The sequence below is a fragment of the Haemaphysalis longicornis genome, unplaced genomic scaffold (assembly GCF_048455015.1).
Source record: "Haemaphysalis longicornis isolate Haplotype H1 unplaced genomic scaffold, Haemaphysalis longicornis Haplotype H1 scaffold_5, whole genome shotgun sequence".
Classification (NCBI taxonomy): Eukaryota; Metazoa; Arthropoda; class Arachnida; order Ixodida; family Ixodidae; genus Haemaphysalis; species Haemaphysalis longicornis.
Window position 1 is genome coordinate 129,422,018 of NW_027526385.1, and position 20,502 is coordinate 129,442,519.

General features: G+C 43.1%; 1 long non-coding RNA gene across 1 annotated transcript in view; it reads left to right on the forward strand.

Annotated features, from left to right (window-relative positions):
* The first annotated feature begins 3,646 nt into the window (after positions 1-3,646).
* The window catches only part of LOC144139397 (uncharacterized), a 44,939-nt gene continuing 28,083 nt past the window's right edge, over positions 3,647-20,502 (forward strand). Inside the window, exons 1-2 of the long non-coding RNA XR_013316183.1 lie at positions 3,647-3,725; positions 17,311-17,378. This is a non-coding gene — a long non-coding RNA (uncharacterized LOC144139397). The remainder of the gene's footprint in view (positions 3,726-17,310; positions 17,379-20,502) is intronic.

Consider the following 20,502-nt stretch of genomic DNA (forward strand, 5'->3'; position numbering starts at 1 on the left):
TGGCATAGTTGACGGGTGTCTAATAAGCATAACTGATCTGCCTGGTGGACGCTGCCAGATGATTTGGTGGGCTGTCTGGTGAATTCGGCCGCATGAGAAGTTACGGAACGCTGGCTGTTAATAGGTGATCATTACTTTGGCGTTAGTTTGCGTTATGGCGAGAGCGATGGCCGGTTTTTGGCTTTTAAGGGGTTGTATCCTGGTAGGGTTACGCTGATGACGTGCCTATTTAACAGGACAACAACGACTGTGATTGTTCTTACGGTGGTATAGGAACACGCGTTCGTGTATGCTGTGGTTGGTTCCTTCCCGTAATAAGTGTGGATGGCCTTGGCTCTTGCTTCCGTGTGCCGCGTGTTATGCAAGGGGTGGATGTTTATAGGGAGCGGCGCAATGCAGACCTCTTTCCTAAACTATTGGGAAAGAAATATCTCATTTGAGATGCATGACGCTGCAGAGGGGATATGAGCACCAAACGACATAGAAGAACGCTCCCTGTGCTCGTGACTCCCAGCTTCAATGTCGGCTCGAAAGATGGGCTCCTATGATGGCGTCAGCGGTATTGCGCAGGCCGAGCTTTAATTCACTGTCGGTGCCATTGCTGACGGGAAGTCAGAGAGCCTGGTAGTAGACTTCTTTAATAATAACGACCAGCTTCTCATTTATGGTTTTGTGAAAAGAGCAGTGGCTAGGATGTACGTTTTGTTTGAGATTATGAATGGTGCGACCAGGCGGAGGGTGTCGTCCTCCCGCATTGCCTTTCTTTTGGTGGTAAAACACCTTATGGAATGTGTGACTTGATCGCAGGTATATTTCAACGTACTATTAGAATGGAGTTTGTGCAATGTCCCGGCTGTTGCACCTCACGTGGATTTAGAAAATTGGCGCAGCCAGTTCTTCATGACTGGCAGACGTCGATCGCTTTGCCCGCACGCTTTCCCTTATCTCCAAAAGTGGACCGCGTTAGCACGTGCCGAACCCACGAAAACCGGCCTCATAAAATCGGCGTCGTATTATAAACTCGGGCACGGTGCACCGAACTTCAGAAGCGAATGCACGTGAACTGGCGAGGAAAATCTGCACGCGAGATATCACGGCACAAACGCAATCGCACAGAAGCCGCTATCATAAAGCGAGGGACTCAAATTGGGTTTCGACAACGGGAGGCGTTTTCTACCGGTTCGTCTTTTTGTTTGTTGTAATGTGCAGCTGTGTTGAATTTTTTTTGTCTTGGTTAATTTGGGGGGTTATGTAAGGATTCATTCTTTTGTATGTTACTTAGCTGCCTTATCCTAAAACCAATGTGTACAGTTACCGTCACGTCTCGTAAAGAAGCGGCCTAGGAAAGCCAGATAAAATGGTTTGTTAGGGTAATTCGTTGTTACTTTTATATATGTTTTCCAAATAAAAATTAACCGTATTGTCCTAATAGTTGTGAAATTCTCATCTGTGCTGTTTGAGTTGTAGGTGTTGCGCACTGCATTCCCGCCCAAGCTTTCTTTATAATCGGATGCACATGTTATTGTTCACCGGCGCTGCGATTCCCGTAGCAATTGCGCGCTTACACGGCCCTACTGTTAAGTTCCTGGTTCTGCGTCGTAAATGTACCGGGTTCGATTCCCAGGACCTCCCTAACCCCACTTTTTTTAGGAGCGTACACCCAGCACTTGCTCGCAGGCTCTTTGCTGATCGCCCCTTCCCTCACTATTCTCAGCCTAGCATTTTTCACTCTGTCAAAATTGGCCGATGACCCACGAGCATCCACCAACGTTCCACGCCGGAACAAAAATCCTAAACACTTCCACTGTTTAAAAAGTGGACACCTCGCCACGACACCATGCGGAGGTTGCACTCGAAGAGAGAGAAGAAATATTCTCCGTCGCCATGTTACGGCTTCTTTATGTCATGTAACTATTATATATAAAGCTCTATCTTCTTGCTTTTTATTACCTTTATATTCGTCACAGGGCCATTTGTATAAACGCAAATAAGGCGACTCGGCATGCATAAGGGCCGTTCTCCAATGGTTTTCCTAATGCAAAATTTTCCTCAAAATGTTTTTTTTTATTGAAAAAGCGAGAGATTCTAGTGATAGTAGACAATTCCTACCGCCCCCCCCCCCCTCGACCCTCTTTCCGAGACTTCATTGCGAATCGCCAAGTTGTGATTAAGGCCTACACGCAATAGACTTCGGAAAAAGCCATGTTCAACACACACTCTCAATGAGCTTATACGCAACATGGCCTTGCCTGCAGAATATTGCACTGCGTGCAGTGAATTCTAGCGTATGTGGCTCCCCGGGAGCTGTCGTCTGTGCGTTCCGGCATCGTATTGCGCGCATTGAACTGGAAAGTCGAGAACGATAAGCTGCAGTCCGTATCCATAACACTTGGAATTCGTCTACCGTAAAGAGGGAATAGTGATCCAGTAGTGTTTCCCCTCTTATGCCTACTGAGTACGCCTTCAGTATTCTATTCAGTTTTTGTAGTGTGCGTACACCCACTCTCTATTTATTTCTGTGGACTTTGTTGTCGACATGTGTATACCAAACGTGCTGCCATTTGTTTGGCGAACGTTTTTCTGTAGACGAAGCGTGGGTTTTGAAACGTACAAAAGACGTTTTACTCACGAAATGGTGGATGGCCACAGTAGTTTTGATCTTATCTACGACATCAGTAGTTCTGATACAAAAAGAAGAACTACAATAAAGATGCATACAAATCATAGTCTCAGTAAGAACAAAATGCCGAGTACCAATCGCCATGTGCCACCCTCTTCAAGGAACATAACGGAAAGATTGTGGCAGACGTGGCAGCTGCGGCGGAGCTCAGGCTACGACGTATTTCCTGTTGGTTCTTTGCACTCACTCTTCAGTCTAACAGCATGGCGTGCCCAGATTGGGGTCGGGGATCCTGCCTCTTTTTTCTGGAATTCCACCGTTTTTAATAGAAGTATTGTTAAAATATTTCGATAACAGGGAACTATTTATTGTGAGATTGCTACTGGTCATCATTTAGTTAGGTTCTAACGGCTTTTCATGCTCTCTTTAGTTTAGAAGGGAATGTAATTATAAAATACGTTTCTATTAAACTACGGTGAGACATTTTGTTGCTAGTAAGTTTCAATACCTAATATACTTCCTTTTGTCCGAAATTCTGAAAGCTACAAGCGTTACGGGTTTGGAATTCATGGGTTTAGAAGATCGTACCAGTGAGTGCATAGTTAAAGAAATCTTAGTTATTGCTGGTATAGATGCTAATACAATAGTGTAATTTGTATGTACTTGAGTTCGAAGAGAGTTTTGTGGATGAAAAGTTCAGTTTTCACGTCGCAGCAGAGAACTACCACTCTACTCGCTCCACTTCTTGAACACGCCCTTGAATTCAAAACCATTGGAAATTTCAAAAAATGGACAGCGTCGAATTTAGAAGCCACTAAATCGTTCACCTGTCACAAAGCATTTCAAAGAGAATGCTACTCATTATCTGAAGAGAGAGGCAGATGACCGCCGATGGCATGTTTAAACACGAGAATATTGCAAATGCCAAGATACTCAATCAAGATACTGACTCCCTCGCTCACACATACTCACGAGGGAATGCATTCTACGTCAGCCGGGCATCGGCACACCTATAAAAGTCAGTGCGTAGCGTTGGCAGCACAGAAATAGAAGAAGCCAAGAATGGAACGCTACCAATTGTGCGTCTTCGTTGGCGTTATTCTCCGTAAGTGTCCAAAGAGATGCCTGTTTTAACACACTTTCGGTTTCTGCTGTTAAACTACTGTGACACTGACAGCCACCTGAATTCAACAGAAGTAGAATGCTGAGACAATTCATAAACTAATAGCCTGTAACCGTTTGTGCAGGGTGAACCAAATTTTCTGTGAGAAATTGAAGTTCCCCATAATCGTTTCTTTTGGTGCTTATTTTAACACCAAGATACAATTAGCGGGTTGTTCGCAATGTATTCTAGAAAAAACTTCCAACTCAACGAAACCGCAACTTTCACTCTCCGCGGTTCATAATCAGTTACCTACTGTTTAAGAGACAGCGTGTGTGCTTGTATATTATCCACGACACAGATAAATGTACAATTAAGGTTAAATGACCTTTATAAGGTAAGTAGCAATCAGACACCGTGTTTAGAACTTGTGAGGAATGCTGCGATAGTTGTGAGTCTAGGTTATGCGGCCGTACACACAATGTAATATTTATGTATGAATGTTTTACGAATACCCTTGTTGGTCCGTTCGCTGTTCTCTTGTTTTAATACAAGTCTCGACTGTCACAAGGAAGTTATCAGAAAGCCTTCCTAAGCGGTGTTGGTATTAGCACATTCTGTATGAACGATATCCTCCTAAGAGGATTACTACAGTGCAACATTTTCCTTCATAAATAAATGACATCTGAAAAGTTATTTTTACCTTAACATTCCTGCCGAATTTAAAACATGTGCTAAATGAACGCAATAAAAACGCCAATTGGGCTTTCAACGGTCCTGTGGGAACTTTGCAATACGCTCAATAAACCATAAAAACAAAAGCATAATCAGGACTTTCTCCCCAAAGAATCATGTTACTAATTTGAGAGCCAACGCAGGCCATGAATTGATCCAAGCCCAAGCATAAAGACACCCAAAACGCCAAAAAGCTATCCACAGAGCTATGAGGCACGCTAGGGCAAGAATTCTTTGTATAGCCAAACGGAGACCATCTTCCTAATTTGTATATATTGCGATGACCTCGAACTGGCGACCACGTATAACTGAATACCCTAGGGTAGCGCAGACACCATCGGGTAATGCCTTATGCATAGGGTGACCATATGCTCGAGTTTGAAAGTGGGACACCTCAGAGCAGGAGGGATGGTGGGAAGCGTGCTAAGGCCAAAACGTTGAGATATGAAGAAGCCTCTTAATTGCGAGAAGTGGTTTAATTTAAAAGGTAACATTTTGCACTTTTAGCAGCCCTAATTCAGGCCACGGGAACAGGGACACTCACATTTTAATTACGTCATTCTTTTTAAAGGTCCCGTTTCAGGTCCTTCCTAGGCGTATCTTGCCGACGATTTTCCTTGAGGTACGAAGCACCTTAGGGGCTCGAAGTGTCGGTGTCTCGTGTCGTCGTCGTCTCATGTCGACGTATTCCCAAATGTTCACGATGTTAAAGCACCGGATCACACGTTTTGCAACAACTTGGGCTAGAAAGTTTCATCTCCATGGGCAAACACGAACTGATTGAACACACCGGGACACCAATTTTTCGTTTGCGCTAGCTCGCTTGCTTCTGTTTCGCTCCGTACTAGCTTTAATTATAAAACTTGCAGTTCTCCGCTTTGAATTTCACTTTTTCTCTGTCTTCGTACTTGGGATGTCGCCTATATCATTGCGTACCGAGCGACAAGGGAGAGTTGCAGTCTTTGAATACAGTTATGCACTGCACGCTTCGCCTCTGCTATATCTCACCTTAGTGGAGATGGTCAGGATTTTTTGATCATGCAAGGCTAAAATTGTAAAATACTCCACAGTTGTACAAAGCTCAGTCGCACAAGTAAAACTGTATACATTGTGGCAGCAGTTTTATGTCCACGTCGAGTGCACATTGGAAAAAACTGCGCTCAACTACAACCGGTCATTGATTGATTGAAGTGTTTAACGCGCCGACGCAACGCAGGCGATGAGGCGCGCCGTAGTGAAGGGCTCCGGATTAATTTTGACCACCTGGGGATCTTTAACGTGCACCAAAATCTCGTACACACGGGCGTTTTTGCTTTTCGCCTCCATCAGAAAAGCGGCCGCCGCGGCCGGGAATAGAACCCGCGACCTCGTGCTCAGCAGCGCAACACCTTAGCCACTGAGCCACCGCGGCGGGTGCTCAACTACAACCATGGTTCTGGGAAAATACAGCACCCGTTCAGCGCATCGAGAGATCTCAGCTCCGCGAGCATACCTGTTGTCATCTCTGAAGGCGTTTACTGAAAATACCTGAAAAGTTGTAAACTCTTGACAACGGCAGAGAGTGCAATGATTTGCTTGACAATGGTCACTAGAGAAGTTGTGCCTTATCAAAGCAGTCTTGGGGAAAACTCTTTAAAGCATTCTTCGGTTTGCGTACATCCAAATATTACTGACTTGTTAAATATTTTGAAATATTTAGGGTATTCTTAGTAAATTATACTTGTAGCGAGTCAGCACACTTATGGTTCTATTACTTGCTTTCCAAGTATTTTGAAACCATGCAGGCCTACGAAAACGGGACTGGATTTTTTACTGGTAAAAAAAGTCAGCATGGCCTCAACGGATCTCAAAAACGGGACTGTCCCGGCAAGAAATGGGACGTCTGGTCATCCTACTTATGCACTAATCGTTCCTATGACCGCTCGTAGACATAAGCATGGCCGAAGGACGGCCAGACTCCAACGCTGCTCATTATCCTCCTAATTCTGTGAACCAATAATGAATTTTCTTTCTGTTGTATGAACTCCGAACAAGATGCAGTATTTGCGAACAAAATATACTAGTTATTTCCTCGATTGTAGTGCTGACTTGAAGAGTTTGACGAATAACGTTTAAGGTAAAGGTTAAAGTTTGTTCGATTGTAGTTGTGGCAGAACAATAAATCACCACGCTTGTGAACCAAACTGTATAAAATTTATCTTTGGGCACAAATTATTATTGGGGAAGTGGCTTTGATTATCTCTTCGCGTCCAGAGAAAATTGGTTGAGAATCAAGAATTTAATTGGAGGACACTCAAAACATGTCACTTCCAGCATACAGAAACTACAGTTAGTGTTTAGTGAAATTGCATGCGTCATTGAATTTATAGGCTCTACTTTAGCCGCGATTACACATACTGTGTACCGTAGAGACAGCTGCTGTTACTATCGACAAGTGCTGCAATTTAGGTAAATGTTTTCATAATTCCTTATTTAAAAATATGCATACACGTAAACGTCTTCGAAGGGGCAGTCAATCTACAGTATATAAATATTTTTTGACGTCACTCTCCTTATACGGATCTTTACACTACTGTGGTAGATGTGAAAAAAGTAGCGACATTACAAAGCGCTTTATTACTAATGGTGCCTGAACTTGCCGGAGTAATTGTTACCTTTGATTATGAGCCCCGTTGTTTCCGGTTCAGTTTTCTTCAGAAGAACAGCCCTATAATGACGCAATGCTGCCAGCGGCACTGCCATCATCGGTAACCTACAATACATTGCTTAGCTCCGCACGTTATTGGTCAAACTTTTTTACATTCGGCGGCCTTAGTTTTTCGTTTAGTGTAAACAATTTTAAAAAGAAAAGCTGCGTAAATAACTTTTTTCTCTACTTTTATTCTGCATAAAGGGCGTTTCTTTTTCATGCCGCATAGCTAGGTTTCACAAAAACCTTGTGGTGGTCTGTCAGCCCAAACAAATGTTTTTGCGTACATCTGCTACACTGAGAAATACAGAATAATACGAAAGCTTGCACAGAAAACATTTTTCAGTGTTCTTTTATATACTTTGCGATATTTCTTGAGCGGTTCGTATTTTTTACCTCACGCCTCCTGCAAGCCAGAAAAAAATATCCGCATTGGCCGAATCTAACAAAACTGTTAATTTTGCCGCTCTGGTTATAAGAGCAGAAGTAAAGAAATAATGATAGGTATAAAACAAAAAATGAATTGTAAGAAAAAGCCAAATCTTTTTACTCCAATAACGAAAGATGAAACGCCTCTGAATATCATCCCAGTTACTTGTAATAACCCTGTCAGCGCAGTAGCTTTATTTAGAGGAAACAAATAACGAACGGAAATAATTACGCTCGACAGTACACTTCGAAGACAAGCCTATAAATATTTGAAATAATAAAGTAATAATTGACTTGAAAAACATTTGCTCCCCAAATATTAGGTTAAGGGGAGCGCTAACGAAATGCAAATGCAAGAGTACGTTGTAGGAGCACACGCGAACCCTTTCTGTGTAAAAATAAATGTAAAGATAAAGACGAAAATGTAGAATTTTGAGAATGTCCACAGCCCTCTACAAGTGAATTTGAACAAAAAAATGTTCATTTGGGCGATTACCTTTACACACGTTTGAATAAAAAAATTCCCCCGCATTTCCCCGAGGGGGAGAATGTGAAAGTGCGAATGCACGGTTGTCGGCCCGCTTGCGGCGCTTGCGCTCGGCCCCCGCAGCCAACCGCCTCGCCGCCTTCTCTTCCATCTCTTCCATCGGGTTTGTAGTATCACGTGTACACCACGCAGTTATCAAGCCGCTATAACGCCGCTGAGTCGCCAACGCACGCCGCTGACGACGTAGTTTGAATGCGTTAAAGATATAAGGCGCGTCTAACACTGATATCACCGTCGTGTCCGTAGCTTGGTCGGTAGAGCGTCGCGCTGCGGCCGCAAAGTTCTCGGATCGAAACCTGGCGCCGGATGCTGTTTCTTCTTTGAAGAGCACTGCGGACGCCGCCGACGCCGCCGCCGCCGCCGGCGGTGGATGGTTTGGGGTCGCTTATAAAGTGCATTCGCACTTAAAACGGATCATGTATTGAACTGTACAGTTTGTTGTTCGGGTTCTGTTTCAAGAAAAATCTTCCAGGGCCTCTTGGAATAGCTGCGAAGGGTGGTAATGATAGGAAACGCCGGGCAGGTACCATATAACGGCTGCTAATGTCGCAACGGCGAGTACGCTCCAGGAGTTCAGGCTGTTGGATACTTCCAAATCACTGTTCGTTCTAATGCCGTGCACCCTCCGTCTTAAAGATCCTTTTCGCCAACCTAACGTTATAACACTATGGTTACTTTTGGGCCCTATTTTACAATTCAGTGATTGACAACCATCTTCACATGTGCAGGTGAAACACAATGAACCTAAATAATACCTCTTTTGTTGCAATCTATGTGGAAAAGTGTTGAGGTGGGTGTATTCATGTCTTCCGATTGGACCGATTTCAGTAATGACTCAAAGAACGTCTTATTTTATTTTAGTACCTGTTGGAAATCAAAATTCAGCACACAATAAAAAACCCTAAGAAAACGCTTTCGCATGAATGCCCCCGGAAAACCATTTCAAACCCAAAATGAATTTTACAAGTTTCAGGGGGTTGAAAAAAGAAACTCGACAGTCAAGATGTGAGCTGTGAAATATTTTAGGTGTCTCCATAGCAAAGAAAAACATATGGCGTGTGAATTGTTCACTGAATGTCACATTTACAAAGGCAGATGCTTTAATGTACAGCACCACAACTTGCTCTATTTGAAAAGCTAAAGAAAGATTACTTGAAAGTTACATTTTTCAACGCTACGTTTCACAAGTTGACGACGTATTTCCATACAATGAACCATTAATTCCTACACTGAACACTAATTCTGATACGTTTAGCTATCGTTGTGGCAAAACTATATCTTTCAACTAACACAACTCGCTTGTGAACATATTTAAGTATACGAGTGGTAATGTAGTTGATAAGAATCAAGATTTCTCTGTGGGGAAACTGTCAGACTGTAGCAGTCCACGCACCCTAATTTTAACACCAATTGTCTCTATAAATTCCTTCCGCTATTACTTCAAGTGCGCACCCGCCATGTTGGCACAGTGGCTAAGGCGTTGTGCTTTCGTAGCACGAGGACGCGGGTACAATTCCCGGGGGCGGTGGCGGCCGCGTTTCTGATGGAGACGAAAAGCAGGAACACCCATATGTATGACATTTCGGCGCACGTTAAAGACCCCCATTTGGCAAAAATTAATTTGGAGCCCTCCACTACAGCGCGCCTTGTCGCCTGCGTTGCGTCTGATTGTTAAGCACCGCAATCTATCAATCAATGCTTCAAGGAAGCCCCTTTACGGCTCGTAAATATATTCTGAATATAAAATCTCTAATTATAGTACAGCTACCCCCCCCCCTCCAAAACGTTTTTTTCCATAAACAATATTTCCTGCGACTCACTGTTATTTTCAGATGATCATCCTACTTAAAATTTAGAAAACTAGAGGTGAGCTGTCCTCTTTAGTGCCATGATCTCGAGGTAAATAGCACACTTATTCTTAGGCATGACGTGGAATAAATCTAAAACTTACTTTAGCACAATTCACTGGAATTCTTCCTAGTGTACGACTTCGTGGCGGCAGATTGTGAACAATTTATGTTTCTGATGCTACAAAAGCTATCTAAAATATAACTGAACCTTTACGCCACTTAATGTTTAGGTACAGTTTATTGTCGTTTTTAGAGCATGCACCTAATTTATTATCACAACTGCAGTCGCACGTGGTAGAACAGTTTTTATAATTTTATGCACCAAGGGGCCGCAAACTCTCATTTATGAAACATTGGGCATCCTCGATTTACCAGTCCTGGAAGGTCCGCGGGAAGTCCGAGGACTGCTTACGGTTCGGAACTCCCACAGGAATACACAGAAAAATCGAGCGCCGGATCGCGTGTCGGGCAGTCCGCGGGCGATCCGGGTTTGATAATCGAGGAGGCCCATTGTTTTTAGTAATTTTCGGATAACTTGATTTCTTAATCACGAGGCTCCCTGCAGACGGATTATGTTTCTGTTGCATGGTTCAGGCTGTACGATTTAATATTTCCCACGTTTGAAAATTTCGCCACCCCTAAAGTGCCAGAATAATCTTGTCGCCTGCAAGGGAAGTGCACGTGGATCATATTCCATCAGCGCGTTTACTTATTTTTGAGCGTTGTGGCGATGGCTATATGCAAACAATCCGCAACGAGTGAGGACGCAGCAAGTCAAATGTTTTTGAACTTAGAAGGCTTGTTAAACGTTTGTTATAAACGATGCCCAACACTCCGAAAGTGACGGCTGAGACTGTATCGCTTTGAATGTCATGTCTGGTTTAGTTGTTACACTTTTAGGGGTACAAAACAGTAATACTTTCAAAAATTTTAACAAATATCCTACAACCATCCTTATTATAAATTAAATTTAGAAGGAGGAAGGTTCTCGCTTGTTTAGCTGGATCACAATTGCCGCGTCCCTCTCGCAAATGCTAAAAATCAGCGTTTTCTGCTACTTCTTTAAGGGAGAAAAATCTCGTTCGTGTTTTTTTTTCTCTTATTCGGGTCCCCTGTAGCAGAAAATATGCCCGCTAGTGAACCGCACGTAGCCTTCTCCAGTCCTTTAACCTTAACTTAAAGCTATAATACCCTATCGGCTTGTTAACCTTTGTGGGGTCCGTGAGCTCAACGAGAAGTACCGCTAAGGTTCCCTAGATAGACAACGTGCGGCCATTGAACGTTACCAGGGTGAAATTCCAAAGGCGGCCTGTCCGGACCGAGAGATTCATACCAACATCGGCTTCATCGCTGTCCTGACCACCACCGAGGACAGGTGATATAAAGCCCTGGGGAATGAGGGCCGCGAGTTGAGTTGGTGAGTCATGGGAGGGGGCGGGCGACTACTACACCGAGGTGGGGAGAATTTTTTCTAGTGAGGGAGTGCTGTTTATGCCCCTACAATCCTTCTAGCATGGTTGAACCTTACTGGAGTAGCCTCTTAGTTATCCGGGAATAAGTTTAATACCGTAGCAGGCAGCACTTCATATTTGCATGAGTTCGGCACAGAGAGCCGAAAGAAAAAGACAGAACGAGCAAGTTTCGTGCGGAAGACGTTGCCGCGCACGCCTGCACTGATATTGAGTCAGCATTGGTCAGTTTTGCATTTTATAAGTGTGGTTTTGAATTATTAGGCGTGGACGCTGGCTTGCTGATGATATCCACTGAGGTCTGGCCGTTGCAAAGTTAAGGCACTGTTACGCTCAAGTCTACCGCTACAAAAAATAGCTAGTTTCAAGAACAGCTGGCCAAAAGGGCCACTGAAGGTCTATTATTGACGTTCTTGGCTCCTCGCTGTTATAACCTGGAAAACTATTTATCGTGTGCGCCTGCCACCACAGTGACGTTTTGGCAGGGACACGCAAAGGTAAACAAGCTTGCGCTTTTAAAATTTCGTAAATATTGGCACCACGCCCGGTGTGCAACAGCTCTATCTTCTTATTTTCTACAAAGAAACGATTACCTATCTTGATAGCCTCTGCTCAAGCGGTCACGATGAGTGGTTGAACTTCTCTGTGCACCCAGAGATTGTTGAACTATTCAAAATTTAGCGATGCGACCTGTTTCACACCGGGTCAATTCTTTTCCTAGCCCGGTATGTGCCGGATGTTTGTAACGTGGCGCTGAAAGTATATCAAGTTTTTCTCCTTCGTAACTTAGTGCCCGATGCTGCGGAATGTATTATTTAGCTTTGCAAAGGTCTGTGACCCCTGCCAGGCAAAATATATCTTTCCTTTCAAATTAAACCCCGCCGGCTGAACCCATTCATGATGTTTTGATTTTAATGACGCAAGGCCAACTAAACGCAAAGAGGGCCTAACGAAAGTTATTTCATGAGAGTGACATGAAAGTAAAAGTAAAGCATTTTCGTAAAAATAAACGAAGTAAAACGCAATGTAATGAAGATGACTGGTGTAAAGGCCGGGTTGACAAGATATATGGTAAGAAATGGCATGTAAAAATTTTATGTCCACAAGAAACTTAAAAATCTCGTTTGATTGAAGACAAGCCTAACTGGCAGAACCGGTTAGGCTTGCGGTTACTGTGGGTTGTTTAAAAGGTCTCTCGGCCAGCGCTGGTATTACACAGCCTTTCTTCGTGTCTAAGTGCCTGTCTAATGCAACGGAACTGTTTTTGACCTGTTTTAACGGTATAAAGGCCCCTTCGGTGAAGTACTTGCTTATTGTGCAAGTTTGGACAAGCGGATTCGCCGTGAGGAATACGCTGAGTAGTTTCTGTATATTTGGACGTTTGCCTCTAAATTTACGAAAAATGCGACTAGCCAGCGCATTTAGCTAGAAAAAGTATGGGAACTGCCCCGCGATAACCCGTGTATGGCCGTCAAGGGGCCGCCATTTAGCCGACATGAGCTAGGTTTGTTTTAATTGCCGAGACGTAAGGTGGGACTCGAGCGAGACGGACACCCTATCGCTGAAAACAACGAAAACGAATATATCTCTAAAACCTTTGTTGCTAAGACATTAAACTTCGGTAAGAAAGGTGCGCTAGAAATTTAAGAAAGAGTAATGTGAAAGGATTAAAACGTAGAACGTAGATTTCCCGATAAATACCTGAAACTTCCGGCACCTCCGTCCAAGCACCTTCGCCATGACGGAAGGTTCTTTACGCCGCTCTCCGCTGTTATAAAACACTGTACGAATTTCAAACAATGAGGTCCGGAGTTTGTCTTTCGATGAGCAAACAATGGCACTGCTTAGGTCGCAAACTTCAGCCCAATTTCTAAACCACGACGACTGCCGGTTTAATGTGGTGCTTGAAAAAGGCGCAAACTCTCCCCCATCATTAGCTGATGCTAAATATACAAAGACCGGTAGGACAAAGACGGATTCTTACTGCACTGAGCTACTCTTGCCGAACTAAGCCACAAGTACCCTAGAGAACAGCGCCTTCCTTGAAGTAGATGTACCCACTCAGGAAATAATCCTTTGTTGTTCGGGGTTCTTTCCTCCTAAGCACTGTATATACCTTCAGTTTGGTTTCCCCAACTCTTCTAAATGTCGTCCAAATTCTCCTTGTTGATGAAGAATTTATTTGCGTTAACATCTGCTGTAGCCCTTTTGCAAAACATGATCATTTTTCGGAGAAATAACATCCCAGCTTTTTATCTACGCTAAGCTGGCAATATTTCTCGAGACGGCAGTAACATTAGGTAAACTTTACCATGGCAGTCACAGCATTTGCCAATGACGACCTTTTGGTTTGCTCTGAATGTCATTTCTAAACCAGTGTGTTCAGCACAATATCAGCGTTAGGTTTATTAGGGTTATTTCTTACTAAAAATCACGTTTGTTAGTAATATCACGAGCGCGAGTACTTTCCTCCGGTAGGCAGGGTAGCCGGTACTCATCAACCCCGTAGCACAATGTTGATGCGTCGCGTGCTTCAAAGTACTGTGCATTCTATACCACGTGGTTTCATGGGCGAGCGTTTTTTTGTGTGTATTTTTAACATTACTTCAGTCCGCACTTGCTTTACCTTGAAAGATTGCTGCAAGAGTCTCTCTTCGCGACACACACTCGCCATGTCCGCTCTCACACCACCGTTTGGTTGTCGTCGTTTGAAGCTCTTGCGTGGCTTGTTGGTTTCCTTCCCTCTCCTGTGGTGGCAGCTGCATCACCGCGTGGCACGCGCGTCAAAATTTTAGGGATACTTAGTTTCGTAAGGCACTTCACCACTACGCAATTAATTTACGGTAATTTATATAAAACCGGAAAGGTAAGGCAATAATTATTTGTGCGTCGCAATTGCCACGCGCTCCAGCGACCAAGACAATATACAAGTTCATACCCTTGCTCAAAACTGTGTAAACACAACTTCCCTGAGTACGAACGGCTCATGATATTGCGTAATTCTTCCCGATTTACCGCGTTTGTTGCTATATATGAGGCATGGCGAATTGGACAGATTCTGTGGTAGTGATCTCAAACAGTAATTCTATCGACCATTCTAGCAACTGTGTTTGCACGAGTCGTTATTCCCCATGATAATGGCGACGACTACTTCACCAGTTGTTAGCAGATTGGCAAACCTGCTGCCTCACTTCTACCTTGGCCGTGACAGGAGTGTTCAAATTGTAAATATTTAAGTGAAAGCATTTTTGGTGGTACCGATGGCGTCCTGTGAAAAAATCTAGAGCATTTCCCCATACGCCCCCTTGTCCACCAAAATGCTCTGGTTAGATCTATGGGAACACGACGCGTGCGTGAAACCGGACTTCTGTTGTGCTTTCACAGTTACTTAAAAATTGCAAAAAACGATCATTTGTATTTACGACAATACAGAAATCGATTATGAAAGCCTACTATCACGCTATACATTTTTCTCATAACCCCGTATCGGTATGCATTCAGATCCTTCATACAGCCGTTAATTAGCCCGCGGAAAATCGTCGCATGGGTTTGTTCGTAGTTTGCCGTTTCAGTCTTTTAATATCAGAAGATGGATTGGACTCCGTTTGAGCGAAGGTTGGGCGAACATTTCGCTTTCGGGCTTCTCATAAGTTTTGTTAGGAAAAGCTTGTGATTGCACGAAGAAGACACAGGAGGAGCTTTGCTACCGTGCACGTCTCGGCAGTAGCTCCTATGGTTCGAAATATTGTCAGAATTATCAATATAAATTAGGAACATACTGGACCAGTGTAGTTAAAATTACATAAGAAACTACAGTTAACCCCAACATATTTTCATAATACGCGATCTACAGGTATAGGTGCTGCGCAAACTACTAAAGCTAAAATTCTTGCGTACATCTACTGTTTCCTTTGCACCTAGACTGCAGATACATTCTCATAGGTGGGAAGCACAAATATAATACCACCTTTAGAAGAAACACGGCATGTGGAAAAACCCCAAGCCCACCGTTCTTACCATAGTTAACAGTGCGGAGGCTCTAAGTTTATCGACAATCATCCGATTTAGCAGTCTTAACGCATTAAGAGCTTTGCATTCGAGAGAATAAATACCACTGAACGTTCATTCTGCATGACAGCCAAGTCTTGTACTACAGCAATGTTTAAGGCATACCGGGAACCATTGAGTCAATTTTGCTTTGCTGGTTTATTCAGTTTTTTTTTCATTTATAGTGCACAGCAGAAGCTGTTGTCTCTTACACAGCCTTCTGCCATCTAGGCTGCTTCTATGTATAGACTCTTCCGTCGGCCCTCCATTACGGTGGCCACTGGATGAGCGGAGATGGAAACTCCTGTGACATTTTGTTAGGGAAAGGGCGAGACAGAAGTTCATTCTCCTTTAGATCTTTATTGGTACGTGTGGTGCTCTAGCAGGATGACTTATGGCCATTTTTATATTTGTGAGACGTTCTCGTTGAAATTAAGGTGTCTAGGCAACCCTCCTAAAGCACTGAATTGCAAGACACATTCCGGCACACTGATAGGTGATCACATGCCAAAATTAAACGGTTTTCGAAACCGTACTGAAAAGACCATTAGCAAGACAGAACAGGTATAAGACAGCCGCATAAAATTTACCCCTCATTCCTGGGTTTACTGTAGTTGAACTCCGTTTAGCATTATTCAGTCAAGCAATGAACACGTTTTCTCTAAGGTACACTGAACCGGTTTCGTTGCATGCCTATTTATATGCATGGTACAGAGCAGCTGAAGTAAATGTCGCTTGCGCCTTCATACACGCCCGAAAGCAGCATTTATTTTGTAAACGGATGAGAATGAAAACGTCATGCGCTTGGCTACTGTAACAACTACAGCATGGAAGTAAAACTGTGAGAATATTAATGAAATGTGACTTAGTGATGAGCACGTGTGTGACGTAGTGATGAGCATGCAGGAATATTGTTGATATTTAGTTGATGTTTAGTGTGGTCGTTATCCGTTTCGATCTAGTTCCTCGGAACGGCATACCTGAGGGCCCCTGCTATATTGTGTCCCGACTTCTAGGTGCGTCATAAATCGGTGTACAGCGCTTCTACGACGACGTATGGAGAATGGCTGAAATAAGCCTACCACCACCACTAAGGGTGAACACGTATCGTACATGTCGCTGCAAATTATCGATAGTGAAGATTGCACGACACGTCGCTGTTCTGAAAACACAGAAAGCCAGGCATTGCACTCTGAAGTATTTACCCTCTTCGTTCGAATTCAGAGCAGTAAAATCTCGATTGCCCAGTTAGATATAATTAGTTGAAACTGCAGAAGAGATTCCTCTAACCTTTGTTCTAAAAATGATAATATCAACAAATAAAATGACGTTGCCTTTATTGTGATAAATCCTGAAGTGTGCAAACAGCTTTAGAAAAGAAAATGTTTTTTTAAACTAAGATACACACACCTATAATTTCTTACCTGCAACATACATGCACCTGGTGCATTGTCGTGTAAATATATCTAAAAATCATATCACGCATTTCAAATAACCGCCAAAACAGTTGGTGCATTGTGTAGATACGTTTGGTGCAACGTGTAGAAAAAAATCACGGAAATTAGTTTTACATCACTTGTTCCACAATGCACTTGGGCTAGCAGTGATCCAGCGATGATTTATTCATTGAATTTAGTCTGTTGTAAAACCAGATTCCCAGAAATAAAATCAGAACATATTTTGAAATTTCGAAAAACGTTATGTACATTTCAAAGCAGTCGATTTTATATCAAATTTGGGCTGCTGCAGAAGCTCATCGGCTCATTGACCATAGTGTTTTGCAATAGGTTAAGCTGCAATAATCACTGTATGTTTATTATAGTACTGGTCCTCTGGCCTTGTGACCATGGACACATTGGCGTAAGAGCCTCCCATTATAGAGAAGATGGTGTAAGTAGGTTTTCGTTATAATTCATGTTTCGCTTTGTTTAAAGAGTGGCATGCAATAAATGAGTTTTTCGTTCGGCGCACGTATGAGGAAGCAGGCTCTAAGAACCACTGATGCTAGATGTTACGCCAGCCTGATAAACGTAACACTGCCCTTACCACAGGGATCAGTTTTCAGGTGCTTCTGTAACACAACATAGAGCCGGTTTGATAGAGTTCTGATTGTTAAGCTAAAGGGGACAGTCGGACAAAGCATAGACTTGCAGTGAGATATTGAAGCACTGCAATTATTATCCTCTTTAGAGGGGTCTTTGATCAATCTAAAATGGAAAAAATGTGACCACTGAGAACATGTCGTATCTTTGTAATTTATTTTTTTCATTATTCCCTGTAGGACACAGAATATACAAAAAGAATTTCGACTTTGTCATTGAAAACACCCAGCATTGTAATAGCTCTCCAGTGAGAAGGTCTTAAGTTTCGATTTTTGAATACAGTGAGAACGTTATCTGAAGTGCGCATTTGTAAGTGTAACGGGCAAATAAATTTGAGAAATGTGTATACAAACCAAGGATTGAGAAGGATATCCCGAACTAGGTTTTCCTCATCTAATACGCGCGAAAATTGAATTTAGGTTGAACACCACATGAACCTCTTACAATTTCTTGCGGGTGTGCGTAGGTATCGAGAGTTCATACGTGAAAACCTCTGAAGTAAAGCATGGCTCCAGTAATACGGATATAAGTAATGACCCATGGTCCTGATACCACTCATATAATGCAAAGTAATCATCATTAACATTCAATATTATTGTTTCAAATGAAAAATTACTTCGTGTGAACAGCACATTTTTGTACTATTTTTACTAAAAAATGTTAAACCAAAGTCACCAAGACTGCCATGTCCCCAAGACTTCATATACTATCTGCAAGACGTGATATATACAGGTTTCATTTTATCACAACTTCAACATTATAAAAGGCCTGATATACTAGAGGTATTGAAATGTAGATGTTTTTTGTTGACAATCCAGTAAACCCTGCCTTTTTTCATGCGTTTTTTTTGTCTACGTTGTAAATTTGCCTGCATCTGTCAGGAATATCGGCTGGACTTCGTGACAGGCTACTATGTTCGCTTTCGCTAGCCAACATTGTACAAAGGGGCGAACTAGCGACTTCTGGAAAGAAACATGCTTGGCAGATTGTAAAATGTGTTGAATGGATAGTTTATGAAGTTTAACATTTGTTTGGTCCGGGCAACGTAGTCTCGAGTGGCAGGTGAACCAACGGCCGCCTTTGAGAGCACGCAGGCAGCCCACACACGTGGCAGGAAAGTAGCCTTCAATGACACTAAAAGAACAACGGTTACTCCAAGCTAAGCAAACTCACCTCTTTCCGCGGGAACATGACCCCGGCTCCATTGAAACTATTGGGGAATGGGGGAAGGAGATGGGGTTAATGCAGAATGTCACCATTTGTTGCAAGCTTTCAATGGGAGAGTGTGCCTTGTGTGAGTTGAAAAAAGGTTTGTATAGTTGCGGCTAGCCGCGTTGATGTCTTTAAGGTTGTCGCTGCTCGATTAGACATTTCCATGTATATTGTGCACATCAATCATCTGACACTCTGTAATATTAGGGTGAGCCTCCTCCGACTATTTAAAACACCAATTTAAAATACCTAGTTTCTGTCGTCGCTAGTGTTTAGGTATTGGAGATGACGGAAAGTACTCGATAATAATGAAATAAGCTAGCTTTGTCAGTCCAAATAAGAAATCTAAAAGCAGTGCATGCTGCTGCTGTTGACATACGGAGATGAGACTTGGCGCCTTAATCAACAACTAGAAAGCAAACTTAGGTCTGCTCAATGGAATATGAAACAAATAAAGCTAGGAATAACACACAGGCACAGGAAACGGGGTACCTGGATCAGAGAACAAACCAGAGTGTAAGATATCTGGTTAAAATAAAAAAAAACAGTAATGGACTTGGGCTGGCTACGTAATAAGGCTAACTGACAACTGGTGTACAAATAGTGTAGCTGGGCGAATAGCAAGAGACAGGTGTTGAAGAAGGGGAAGGCTATCACCCCATAGTAGGGTGAAATAAGGAAATTGTGGGGTAAATTATGGAGCCGAGAAGCGCCGGACAGGAGCGGTTGGAGGTGAATGGGAGAGGCCACCTTCATTCGGCGGACTTGAATAGGCTGACGATGATGATGATGATGAGTGTATGTGTCCCTTTCGCAAGAATTTCTCTGCCTATGAATTGTTTATAAAAACACCTGAAGCGTATATTTACCACATGATAATCACTTATACAGGGTCTAACCAGACACGACGCCCTTCCATATTTGTTGTTCCGTCTGGAGGGTAATTAAACGATTGTTTCTTTAAAAGTCTTTACAAGAAAACGCATGTTCTAATGGTGTTGCCCCTGTGGAAAAATCTTGATATATTCTTAAGGGTAGGACCAGACACTTCTCAAAAGTAAAGCTTTTTTTTCGAATCTTGTTTGGTTGGGACTATACGACATGTATTTCGGTTAGTGCAAGCCTAATCACATTACCTCGGTGTTTTGATCACTGCGGGTGCGATTATTCTATATCTTGAATTCGCCCGCGTGGCACGCATGCAGGCACAAAGGGTGTGAGGCGCTAAGTGAGTGTGTTGCTAAGGTGACGCCGCCACATGGTGTGTCACTTTTACGTAGGGCTCCACAAAATGGCGGTACTTGCGGTGCTGGCACCCGATAAAGCTCAGCACCTGGCAAAAGCAAGAGCTGCTTCATGTTTTAAAAGGTGCCCCATGTAACGCCAAGTAATTCTGCCACACCAAACAGTGTTCCGTGCAGCACCCTATGGTCGAGCTATCAGTAGGCACGTTAAAAGTGTCGCACAAACTCACAGAGCAGAAAAAACTTCGGAACCTGCAGTACGCCTGCAAGGGCGTCTTGGTGGACCATGTCGCGTGCGTATGCTACTGAAAGACTATCGCCCCTTACGGGTATGCCCCCAGTTGAAGAACAACGACATAAATACTTTTTCAGAAACCTTTTTTCACAAGAAAACCACACTCAACAGATTTGTGCAAAGGGCGCTTTAGAAAGTCGAGCACTTATGCCGACTGATTA